Source organism: Triticum urartu, chromosome 2 (genome assembly GCF_003073215.2).
Source record: "Triticum urartu cultivar G1812 chromosome 2, Tu2.1, whole genome shotgun sequence".
NCBI classification, from domain to species: Eukaryota; Viridiplantae; Streptophyta; class Magnoliopsida; order Poales; family Poaceae; genus Triticum; species Triticum urartu.
Window position 1 is genome coordinate 722,980,353 of NC_053023.1, and position 12,942 is coordinate 722,993,294.

General features: G+C 45.4%; 1 long non-coding RNA gene across 1 annotated transcript; it reads right to left on the minus strand.

The window, feature by feature from the left end:
* Positions 1–10,453: 10,453 nt before the first annotated feature.
* Positions 10,454–12,564, minus strand: LOC125540126. Its single transcript, XR_007297216.1, has 2 exons — positions 12,161–12,564; positions 10,454–11,056 (listed from the first exon to the last, which is right to left on the minus strand). It is a non-coding gene; the product is annotated as an uncharacterized LOC125540126 (long non-coding RNA).
* Positions 12,565–12,942: the final 378 nt, after the last annotated feature.

A 12,942-nucleotide genomic window follows, 5' to 3' on the forward strand; every position in this document is an offset into this window, starting at 1 on the left:
GCAAATCTGGAGGTATCATATGTGGAATTAGACAAGACACTCTGGAGGTGGTTGCATGTGACAAAGGCAAGTATATCTTGCAGTTAGTGGTCGGGGATAAAAAGAAAAAACCCAACTCGGGGCTGCTGATAGTATATGGCTCTGCTCATGAAGAACATAAGGAGGAATTCTTGCTTGAGCTTGCTACCATGTGCCATAATATGCAAGTCCCTTATATAGTGGGTGGGGACTTTAATATTCTCAGGCACCCTAGGGAGAAAAACAAAAAAATGGCAAACCATAAATCCACTGACCTGTTCAATTCTATTATTAACACCCTGGCCCTTAGAGAGATTCATATTAGTGGGGGTAAATATACTTGGACGAACAACCAAGCTCACCCTACTCTGGAGAAACTTGATCGTGTCCTGATGTCTGGGGAGTGGGAGGAATTATTCCCCCTGGTTTCTGTTAGGAAATTGGTTCATGAGATTTCGGACCATAACCCTTTGCTGATTAACTCTGGGGAAGAGGGACGAGAGGCTCTCAAACCTCGCGAATTTCGCTTTGACCTTTCTTGGGTCAAGGACGAAAGTTTCCTTCCTTTGGTCAGTAAAATCTGGGCTCGAGGGGTCTTCTCTAAAGACCCCATCGATATCCTGAATATTAAGTTGAAGAGATTCAAAACTTTCTTTAAAGGGTGGGGCTCAGACAAATTTGGTCACAATAAAAGGTTGAAGGAGGAGCTTAGGCTCGAATTAGCCACGCTAGAAGAACTAGAGGAGGATGGACCCCTTACCCTAGAGCTGTATAGTAGGAAAATCGATGTGTGTTTTGAACTCCATGAGATTTTGGTTAATGAGGAAATATACTGGCTCCAGCAATCACACGAGCGTTGGTTGCTTAAAGGAGACCTGAACACTGACTATTTCCATAAAATTGCCAACGGACGTAAGCGTAAAAATACTATCCACTCTCTTAAAGCTGACGAGGTGGAAATAGAGGGTACAGATAATCTGATTGCCCATGCTACTAATTTTTATAAGGAACTTTTCGGCCCAGCTCAGGGCAATCATTTTCACTTGGATCCTAATACTTGGTCCGAGAGTGAAAAGCTGAGTGAGGATGACAATAGAGATCTTTGTCGCGAATTCACAGAAACTGAAGTTAGAGATGCTCTCTTCTCTATGGCCACCAATAGGGCACGGATAACATTCCTGTCGAATTTTATCAAATATGTTGGGATATAGTAAAGGATGATATCATGTCCCTTTTTAGACACTTTCATAATGGGACGCTTGATGTTCAACGTCTTAATTATGGAGTGATCACTTTACTGCCCAAAGTGTCGGGAGCTGACAAAATTCAGCAGTTTAGGCCAATTTGTCTCCTGAGGTGCCCATATAAGCTCATTACTAAAGTAATGGACCGTAGGGTGGAGGTATATGCTGATAAGTTGATTAGTTCCACCCAGAATGCGTTTGTTAAGGGTAGAAACATCATGGATGGGGTGCTCTCTTTACATGAAATTTTGAATTACACTCATGTTAAAAAAAGAGTTGGCATAATACTTAAGCTTGATTTTGAGAAGGCATATGACAAAGTTAACTGGGATTTCCTCCTGGAATGTCATAAGTTTCGCGGTTTCAACGAAACCTGGTGCGGTTGGGTGAAACAAATTCTCCATAAGGGCACAGTTAGCATTAAGCTCAATAATAGTGTGGGCCCCTACTTCCAGAGTGCAAAGGGTGTGAGGCAGGGTGATCCACACTCACCATTCTTGTTTAATCTTGCAGTGGAGTGCCTGACCAAAATGATAAAAAATGCCCAGAAAAATAAGCTAATCACGGGATTAGCCTCTGATCTGATTCAGGATGGGGTCGCAGTGTTGCAGTATGCAGATGATACTATCATCTGTTTAGAGCATGATATTGAAAAAGCAGTTAACCTGAAGTTGCTGCTTTATACCTTTGAAATGATGTCCGGACTCAAGGTGAACTTTCAAAAAAGTGAAATCCTCACAGTGGGTGGAGATGACAATGTGGTCAGGGAATATGCTGAATTATTTAACTGTGACATAGGGAGTTTCCCTATTAAGTACTTGGGGATGCCTGTGAGCTACACCAATCTCCGAAATTCTGACTGGGAATTTATTGTAGTCAAATATCTTAAAAGATTTGAGGCCTGGATCGGCAATGCTGCATCCATGGGCGGCAGACTTACTCTGCTTGACTCGGTGCTTACTCAATTGTCCATATTTCATATGTCTATGTGGCTCATGAATAAAACTTTCATTGAAAAGCTGGATAAGCATAGACGTAGATTTTTCTGGTAAGGATGTAACAATAAGCGTAGATATCATCTTGTCAGGTGGAATAGAATCTGTAGATCCAGAGACAAAGGAGGACTGGGGGTTAAAGACCTTAGAAAACAAAATATTATTTTAATGGTCAAATGGTGGTGGAAGCTGGAGACCCAAAACGGGTTGTGGCAGGATATTGTGCGTGCTAGATACCTTAGAAACAAAACTGTTACTGAGGTGGGTACGAGGTTTTCTGATTCACCATGCTGGAAAGCTCTTCTGAAGGTGAAAGAAGTTTACCTGGTGGGGAGGAAAATTAACATTGAATCTGGTAACATTGCCCGGGTGTGGATGGATCCCATCAAAGGGCTGCCCCCCTTTCGGGAGCGATTCCCACAACTCTTTTCTATTTGCACTGCTCCTGAATGCACGGTGAGTAGGGTGCGGCTAGTGGATACTAACACTTTCTTCAGACAGGGGCTTAGTGCTGAACTGTCTGAGCAATGGAAGACGATCCAAGCCACAGTGGGTGGCCTAACTCTAACCGATGCTAGCGATTGGGTATCTTGGGGGCTTAACCAAAACGGTAAGTTCTCGACTAAGTCGGTCTACAAGTGGCTGGAGAGATCAATTAGTGGATGCCACTTTAGATGGATCTGGAGAGCCAAACTTCCTCTTAAAATAAAAATCTTCCTCTGGCAGATGTCGCAAGATGCTGTGCTGACTAGACAGGTCATGCGTGGTAGGAAATGGCCTGGTAACTCTTGTTGTTCCTTCTGTAACGAGGTTGAGAGTTCGCGGCATTTGTTTTTTACCTGCCCTGTGGCAAAATGCCTGTGGAGATCCGTTGGGGTCGTGCTGGGTACTGATAGGTGCCCCAGTAATTACTGGCAGTACTATACGTGGTGCCATGTTTTTCTTCCTGGGGGAGAGAAATTTTATACGGTGGGCCTGGCGGCTGCTTGCTGGGCTATCTGGCTGGCCCGTAATCGTGCCACCTTTGAGAAGAAAATGATCAAAACTCCTTTTGAGATAGTATTTTCCATGTGCTCTTTCTTGCTTTATTGGACAGGTCTGCAGCAAGGAGATGATGCTAAGAAGTTACGCACAGGCGCGGAGCAGATCAGGGCGGGGACCATGCAGATGATGAAGCTGTGCGAGGCGGCCAGGCAGCCGATCACCGGAGAGTGATCTTTCTGGGAACTACACACCGAAGTTTGAAGCCCGCTGCTCTTCATTGCTTCGATTAGTATGATGTTTTTGGTCTGGTAGTGTCATTTTGGTCCCTGGCAGGTCGGTTCTGTAATAGCTAGTCAGACTTTATAAAAATATTGGTGTTGCTCAGGTTTTCACCCCATGGCACTCGTCACGATGTCGGGCGAGTGTGGTGGGTTTTCTGGTAGTGCTTGAACTCGCTTTTCCCCTTTCCCTTCTTTCTGAACATGTTTCAGGGACTGATGTATTTCCGTTCTATGCAATGGAAAGGGGTCAAAAGTCCGGTTCAAAAAAAAACGGCAATTGCCATGTTTAAAATATCCTCATTAGACATCAAAAATTAGCGACATGAATGCTAAGTGGCTCCATTGTCTCGACATAGGGAAATGTCCAGCACCAGTTGCTCGTTGTCTTTGCGAGCAGCGTCCACTGAGCCATGTGGCTGACCAGCACCGGCACCGCCTTGTTGGATGACCACATGCCTTTCAACCTATAGTGCCTGCATATCCATATTGTCTCCTCTGTCAAGACATACTTCGCCATACACAAATTGTGGCCCCAGGGGATCCTGCCGCTTGAGGCTGTATCGGCACCTCCACTTCCGCCCTTTATCCAAAATCCACACCTCGGCCGTCATTGAAAGATCACGGGTCACGAGGCTCAGCCTCTCGTGCACTCAGTTAGGTGGTACTCCCTCCGTCCATAAATAAGTGTATTTCTAGCTTTTGTAAGTCAAAGTTTTAAAACTTTAACCAATTTTATAGGGAAAAGTAGCAGCATTTATGACACTAAATTAGTATCACTAGATTCGTTTTGAATTGTAATTTCATAATATATCAATTTTATGTCATATATGTTACTACTCTTTTGTATATATTTGATCAAAATTTTAAAATTTTGACTTAGAACAAAGGATAGAAGTACACTTATTCGCGGACGGAGGGAGTAGTTACCTGTATGCACGGGCAACCCCTTGACGAAGGTGACACGCTCATGCTAGAGGTCAAATGACACGACCCACGTTGCAATATCGTAGCTCGTGTCCCAATATGTAGTGCCATCGACATTGACGATGCCGGCGCTGAGGTCGCACTCGCACCACCCGAGCAAGACGCCTCCCCAAGTGTAAGCACTTATACAGGTTGGATCCGGTCGGCATCTGTCTTTGGTGAATCCACTTGAATCCGGTCTTCGTTCATGTATCTACAGGTTGAAACCTTTCGATCTACGCTTCTCTAGTGGTGGTGGTTGTACTGGTGGCTGGTCCTTTGGGACCTTAGCACAATAACTTTTTCGACTGTCTACTATAATAAGGTTTGCCCCGTACGCCTTCGACTCGCTTCGGTGCTTGTAGTCGTTGCTATGTGGTCCACGGACCTCGGTGGAATTTTTACTTCTGGTGTTTTTTGTACTACCTTGATAGTTATGAATAGAACAAAAAAATTCATTGTGAAAAAGGAGAGTACCCGAGATAAATAAATAAAGAATAATTTACCTAAAAGTCCTACTAGAAAAATATATTATCCAAAATATAAAAGTAAATCTATATTATACCTACAAATAAAGTACGGATTGCTTCTGGCCGTTCACCGTCATAGTATTGTTTTAGAAAACCTTCATATGTTTTGAAGAATCAACTCACAGTACATCTTTACGTGATGCGAATTGTTCTTCTAATTTTACGGAAAACCCACTACAGTTCCGGTTAAGTAACCCGCAATTCACTTTTAAGCGACAACATGAATCTTTTTTGTTTTTATAGAAAACCCCCTACAATTTCTGTTGATTAACCATCAATTCACTTTTTAAGTACAAAACATGCTTTTTGAAATATTCATATCTTTTACACCTTAATTCCAATTTTAACATGTTATATATGAAATTTGATTATAAAAATGTTTAGAAACCAAATATGATGTTATTTTACCTATTAACTATTTTAAAATGCTATTTGTAGTGAAATCTTAATCAATAACGTGTTAAACTTGTGACGCCCCCGATTTAATCGTACACTAATCATACACGCAAACGTGTACGATCAAGATCAGGGACTCACGGGAAGATATCACAACACAACTCTACAAATAAAATAAGTCATACAAGCATCATAATACAGGTCAGGGGCCTCGAGGGCTCGATTACAAGAGCTCGATCATAGACGAGTCAGCGGAAGCAACAATATCTGAGTACAGACATAAGTTAAACAAGTTTGCCTTAAGAAGGCTAGCACAAACTGGGATACAGATCGAAAGAGGCGCAGGCCTCCTGTCTGGGATCCTCCTAAACTACTCCTAGTCGTCGTCAGCGGGCAGCACGTAGTAGTAGGCACCTCCGGTGTAGTAGGAGTCGTCGTCGAAGGTGGCGTCTGGCTCCTGGGCTTCAACATCTGGTTGCGACAACCAGGTAGAAGGGATAGGGGAAAAGAGGGAGAAAGCAACCGTGAGTACTCATCCAAAGTACTCGCAAGCAAGGAGCTACACTACATATGCATGGGTATATGTGTAAAGGGCCATATCAGTGGACTGAACTGCAGAATGCCAGAATAAGAGGGGGATAACTAATCCTGTCGAAGTCTACGCTTCTGGCAGCCTCCGTCTTGCAGCATGTAGAAGAGAGTAGACTGAAGACCTTCAAGTAGCATCGTATAGCATAATCCTAACCGATGATCCTCCCCTCGTCGCCCTGTGAGAGAGCGATCACCGGTTGTATCTGGCACTTGGAAGGGTGTGTTTTATTAAGTATCCGGTTCTAGTTGTCATAAGGTCAAGGTACAACTCCAAGTCGTCCTGTTACCGAAGATCACGGCTATTCGAATAGATTAACTTCCCTGCAGGGGTGCACCACATAACCCAACACGCTCGATCCCATTTGGCCGGACACACTTTCCTGGGTCATGCCCGGCCTCGGAAGATCAACACGTCGCAGCCCTACCTAGGCACAACAGAGAGGTCAGCACGCCGGTCTAAATCCTATGGTGCAGGGGTCTGGGCCCATCACCCTTTGCACACCTGCACGTTGCGAACGCGGCCGGAAGCAGAACTAGCCCCCTTAATACAAGAGCAGGCTTACGGTCCAATCCGGCGCGCGCCACTCAGTCGCTGACGTCACGAAGGCTTCGGCTGATACCACGACGTCGAGTGCCCATAACTGTCCCCGCGTAGATGGTTAGTGCGTATAGGCCAGTAGCCAGACTCAAATCAAATACCAAGATCTCGTTAAACGTGTTAAGTATCCGCGAACTCCGACCAGGGCCAGGCCCACCTCTCTCCTAGGTGGTCATAACCTGCCCTGTCGCTTCGCCACAAAGATCCACACAGAGGGCCGTTGGGACAAAGGTCCTTTCAGCCCCCAATCCGTGAATCACTCGCGGGTGCTCCACAAGCCGACCCGACTTTAGTCACCACATGTATCATGTATAAAGTATATAGTATATACCCGTGATCACCTCCCGAGTGATCACGGCCCGATAATATAGCATGGCAGACGGACAAGAATGTATGGCCACTGATGATAATCTAGCATCCTATACTAAGCATTAGGATTGCAGGTAAAGGTAACAACAGTAGTAGCAAGGACAGGCTATGCATCAGAATAGGATTAACGGAAAGCAGTAACATGCTACACTACTCTAATGCAAGCAGTAGGAGAAGAGTAGGCGATATCTGGTGATCAAAGGGGGGGCTTGCCTGGTTGCTCTGGCAAGAGAGAGGGGTCGTCAACTCCGTAGTCGTACTGGGTAGCAACGGCGTCGGTCTCGGTGTCTAGCGAGAGAAGAGGGGGAAGAAACAATAAATATTTAAGCAAACAGATGCATAGCGATGTATGACATGACAAGTATCGGTGCTAGGGGTGTCCTAACGCGGTAAGAGGTGATACCGGGGAAGGGGGAAACATCCGGGAAAGTATCCCCGGTGTTTCGCGTTTTCGGGCAGAGGAGCCGGAGGGGGAAAGTTGCGAGTTCGATAGGTTAGGGATGTGTGGCGGACGAACGGGCTGCGTTTCCGGATTCGTCTCGTCGTTCTGAGTAACTTTCATGTACAAAGCTTTTCCATCTGAGCTACGGATTACTTTCTATTAATTTTAAAAGATTTAAATCATTTTTTAGAATTAACAGAATTAATTTAGTTAGCAAATGCAATTATGACATCAGCATGATGTCAGGGTGATGTCAGCAGTCAGCTAGTCAGTTGACCTAGTCAAACTGACATGTGGGTCCCACTGTCATTGACAGACTAACTAACTACCTAATTAACTACATTAATTAGTTAATTAGATTAACTAACAGAGGTTAATTAGGTTAATTATTTGTCCTAATTAGTTATTTAATTAAGTAATCAATTAATTATTATTATTATTATTTTAAATTCTTTTTTTATATCCCTTTTTTTAAACGTTTTGGAGGCGGGGCCCTCCTGTCATTGACCCCAGGGGCCTTTGCGGGCGTGCGGGTTACGGGCACAGCCCGAACGGGCGATGGCCCTCGCAGGTGCACCCGATTGGGCGCAGGTGCCGGCGCGCCGGCGTGAAGCTGCGAGAGCAGGCGAGGGGCGGACCCGGGCGGCGACCAACGAGGGGGGCCGCGGCTGCGGCGAGGCGGGAGGGACGCGACGAGCGTCGAGCGGCACCGGAGTGGGGCGCGGGGAGCAGCGGCCGCCGGCAAGCGCGAGGGAAGGCGCGGAGCCGTGGGCGCGCGGGGCAGCGATGGAGCAGCAGCAACGGTAGCGGGCTCGGCGGCAGGTGCAGGCGGAGTTGCCGCGGGGCTCGGATGCGCGTGGCCGCGCTAAGGGCACTGGCAGCCACGGCGGAGCGGAGCGTTCCCAGCGCCCGGCCGCTACGCGATCAGCCCAATGGGGGCGCAGCGAAGGGGAAGCATGCGAATCAAGCCGGTCAGGAATACTCCGCTCCCAGCCAGGCTCGCACGCGCCCGACTCCCCATGCATCGGCCGCCTCGCCTGAGCGCGGCAACACACCCCCACTAGTCTCAGGGCCGACTGCGGATTGTCGCGTCGGGTAATTGAGCCTTGACGGGGGGGCGGAAGGTCAGAGAGGGTGAGTACGAGAGGGAGGCGCGCAGCGACGCGCTCTTACCTCCTCGACGGGGGTTTGTAGGCTACCCTGTCTAGCCGCCGGGGAACCCGTCTGTCGGCTCGCGACGGCACGGGGCCGTAACGCCGGACGACATCCCGCGGCCGCACGCGAGGCAGTCTCCGGCGGGCCCGGCCGGGGACCTTGCCCCCGTCGCACCGATTGGGCGTCGGTTGCTTTCTCCAGGCGATCGCGGGCCCGGTCTCGGGCTACCCTCGAACTGCGCGCTACCCGACACCCCTCCGGTTCGAGGACCCCTCGTCCTCTGCGGCGTGCCTCGTATTCTGTGGATTGCCGGCGAGCGGGGGGAAGCGGTCCGGCGATGGGCGTCGATGGGGTCGGGGCACGCTTGCCTCAATCCAGATCCAGCGGGGAGTGGGGGTGTGTGGGGGCGAGGGGAGTGGGGAGTGGGGCGACTGGGGAGGGAGTTTAGGGTTCGATCGCCCCATGGGTGATGTAGGCGCCGGCTGGGACGACCTGGTTGGCACCGAGGCCATCTGGGCCATGGCCCAGCAAGGGGGGGTGTTCTTTTTTTTTATCCTTTCCTTTTTTCTTTATTTTCTTTTCTGCTTATTTATTTCTCTTATCATGTTTTCTTTTAGCCTTTAATCTATTTTCGAATCTAAAAAGATAAAAGTAGTTTCTAATTTAGTGTATCTAAATATACTACTGCCACATTAACTATGGACCCCAATAAAATAGGTTAGTATTTTGTTAATTGAAAAAGGCATGTAATTAATTGTTTTTGATACTGTCATAATTATTTTAGAGCCTTTAAACACTTCTTCAGAGTTTGGTTTCGCCACCACAATTACCTATGATTTTTCCGACACCTTTAGGACATTTTTGTTTTAGCGTTTCAAAACTTTTGTTGCTTGCTTGATTTTGAATTTGAATTCGAATCGTTTTCGAACTAACGCAAGGTTAGCAACAGTAACCGAGGTGACGTGGCATCATTAGCAGAGGGTTACTGTAGCTTAATTATCCGGGCGTCACAATCCATCTTTCCTTCGTACGAGCGCCTATCTCAATTGCAAATAAACACCTCGACAAACAAAATTGGAGACGAGGAAACCATCGATAACCACGCATGCACGCCTTGGCAAACCTAGCATTGACCATATTCAAACATGTTGTGGTTATGTAGGCACTAAGATCATCGTAGGCGAGGGTGCGACGGAAGACAAATGACAACATAGATGGGATGGGATGCTTAAATAAAGAACGTTGGCCTATTGTGGGAGCAACTAGTATAGAATCTGGGCATGTAGTACAAAAATAGAAAAAATGAATCTGGTCCATCAGATCAGGCATGTATGGCTCAGATTCCAGCGGAGGCACCTCAGGCCACTTAATGTACATTTCACAAAAGCCCCCCTGATACTCGGTTGATATAAAAACTTGAGTTTTGCAATAACCACCTCAACTTCCTCATATTTAAACGTTTTGTCCTTGGTAATATGACTATTCTTCAAAGCTGACAGCGCTGATGTCTGCTCTTTTGCAGTACAATCTTAGGTCTTTGTAAAATAAGTTTATTTTCAGATATGCACAATGGTGACTACCCTCTCCTCTTAGTTGGATATAAAATCTTTGCAAATATTTGCTGCATGAGATCCATGCACATTGAAGTCTTAATTTTTCAAGAGAGTTGAACATGTTTGTCACAAAAAACCCAACATATATAAAAAAAACTGAGCGCATAAGAAAATTAAACCATCCCATATCAAGCAGAACTACATGAACCGTACATGTCAACCTGAGTGGATGAGAAAATAAGGGACTGAGGTGCACGCTCAACAGAGTACATCAGAACTCAACACAAAAGGCATACATATATCTTCTTTAGTACATTCCCAGGTAGACAGCGTGTTAAGGACTGATGGTACATTATATCTCAACAAGCATTTGAGTACTCGAGTACATGGGAACACAACACAAGAGGCATACATAGATCATTTTTAGTACATTTCCAGGAAAACGAAGTATTAAGGATTGATGGATGCTAGATAAGATCTATGATCTTGCCTTCATATTTTAGTGCCTCTTGCTAATCGAGCTTCATCTGCTGGAATAGACGACCACCTCCATGGATTCTATATAGACCTTTTTTTGAAGGCGACTCTGTATAAACTTCATCAATTCAATCCACCTAGTTAAGCATACCAATTAAATAAGTTTGTTAGAAACATATATCAAACATCATATATTGAGAAGAGAGGAAGTCCTTATGTCCAGCTTCATACGCCATTTGCCACAACTGAACTAAGAAAGAGATGAACACAAACTTTTTTACTGAAAAGAGCTCTTCCACTGAAGCACATTATCGACGACCCTTTGTTGTCCGGGACGTACACCGAATCCGACATTGTGAGCATATGTCCTGTAAAATTCTAGTACCGAGCCAATGTCATCAAATATCATCCCTACTTTGGGCTTCAGTTCCTCGTCACACTGGGGTTTGTACAAAGAACCCTGGAACATCAATTGCAAGGTTAGTACCAGTGACCTTGCATGAAAAATGTGATATCATATTTACTTGTAAAGACTACATGCTTTTCACTTATGAGATCTCATTTTCTATCATAACAAATAATATATTTCGAAACAGGCAAAATTCAGCTACTATTGGCCTTATTCAACGCCATTTAACGAGTATTACAAGTTGTGTCCAGTGTGCGTACCTCTTGAGAGAAGGAATTAATCTATGTCAAAATCCAAATAGATAGTCAACTCCCAGAAATCAATGAAGTGCCACATATTTGCAAGTGTGTAATACATTCCAGTCTTGTTCCAGCAAGCACTTCACGTTCAGATACTTTAATAGGCAGTATGTGTGATTAGTTTGTTCTCATGTATAGTAAAAGCTAAGTTGACAGAATTTCTGTTTCTTGTTATGGAAAATGAACATTGAATAAAGGTCTCTCCCAACTAACTGAAATTGGCTCAGAAAAGTGGAAGTACATACTAAACTAAGATTTGTACTATAATTGACAACTTGACATGTATCACAGGTGATTTTTAGGTCGAATGAAAAGTTGTAAGCATATATGCTGGCAATATAGCTATTCTGTTGCATGAATAGATTTTCTGTCCTGGGCCATTTCCTTTAGCTCTCTCTATGTATAGCATAGTGTGCCGCTAGCAGGTTAGCTACTGTAGTGTTCAGGCATATCTAGCTGAATATAGCCTTTGCTCAAAAACAGTTTTAAGCTTCCAAGCTACTGCTACTCACAATCAAATTATATCATCTACACTATATGTCCATATGTTTAAATTTTGAAATGCAGCCATTCATATCATTTCCAAAGATCCATAATTTCTAAATCTCCTCCTAGAGGATACCTTGATGAAAACAAACAAAATTATACAGTGTTCAACAGCAATCCAACATATGCTCCCAGCACAAATTTAAAGTGAGAGTGCTTTTTTGACTGGAAGAACTCAAGTAAATAACTATGAATGAAAATATTATGCACATGATATGGACAGTCGTAGTCACATCTGAACGAAGGAGTACTTCCTAAGTAAAATGTCCTAGAAATCTGAAATTGGTAGCAGCTTCAGCAGATAGCATACCTTAAGACCCGAGTTTTCTTCTCTGGCGTCGGTGGGTGGCCGAGCTAGCCGCACATGAGTAGGGGGCAACTATGGAGAATGGCGGATTGGGGTAGGAAAAAGTACGGGGCGAGGTCGACCTCTGAATGCCGGAGCAGAGTACCCTCAAGTGCGGCTTGGAACAGGGCGAGACCCGCCGGGGCAGCACCGACCGCGTCGAGACGACCAAGAGCTGGAACGGCACCTCCACTGGCCGTACTCACCCAGCTAGGCACCGGATCTGGACCTCCGCCACGGTCGGCGGACGATAAGCGAGCGGATTGGTCCCAGAGGCGGCTGGCGGTCAAGCTAGATTTGGGAATTTGGGGTTGTGCTGCTGCTATCGTAAGAAGGAAGAAGGAGATTATGAAAGCAAAATTAGTACAAGTGGGGGGCTTTTGTGCAAAGAATCTAGCACGTGTGCTCTCAGTTCCCTCCACTACAATCTGGACCACCCATCGTGGAATTGATGGCTCGGATTGTTTTTTTTTTCTATTTTTTTACCCTTGGTTGTTTTTCTATACTAGTCGCTCCCGCCTATTGTGGCCTTGACTCATGATTGGGCATGTGATATATTTTCTTCCATTGCAACGCACATGCCCTTTTGCTAGTAAAAATCTAAATAACAACTAGCATGCACAACATGAGAACAACATGATAGTCAAAAATGTTGGAAGCCGAGAAGAAAATCATTCGCCTAGAGATAGCAATTCTAAAAGGAATAACAAGGCAAGGGGCGTCTCCTTCTAGCAGAGAACTAATTC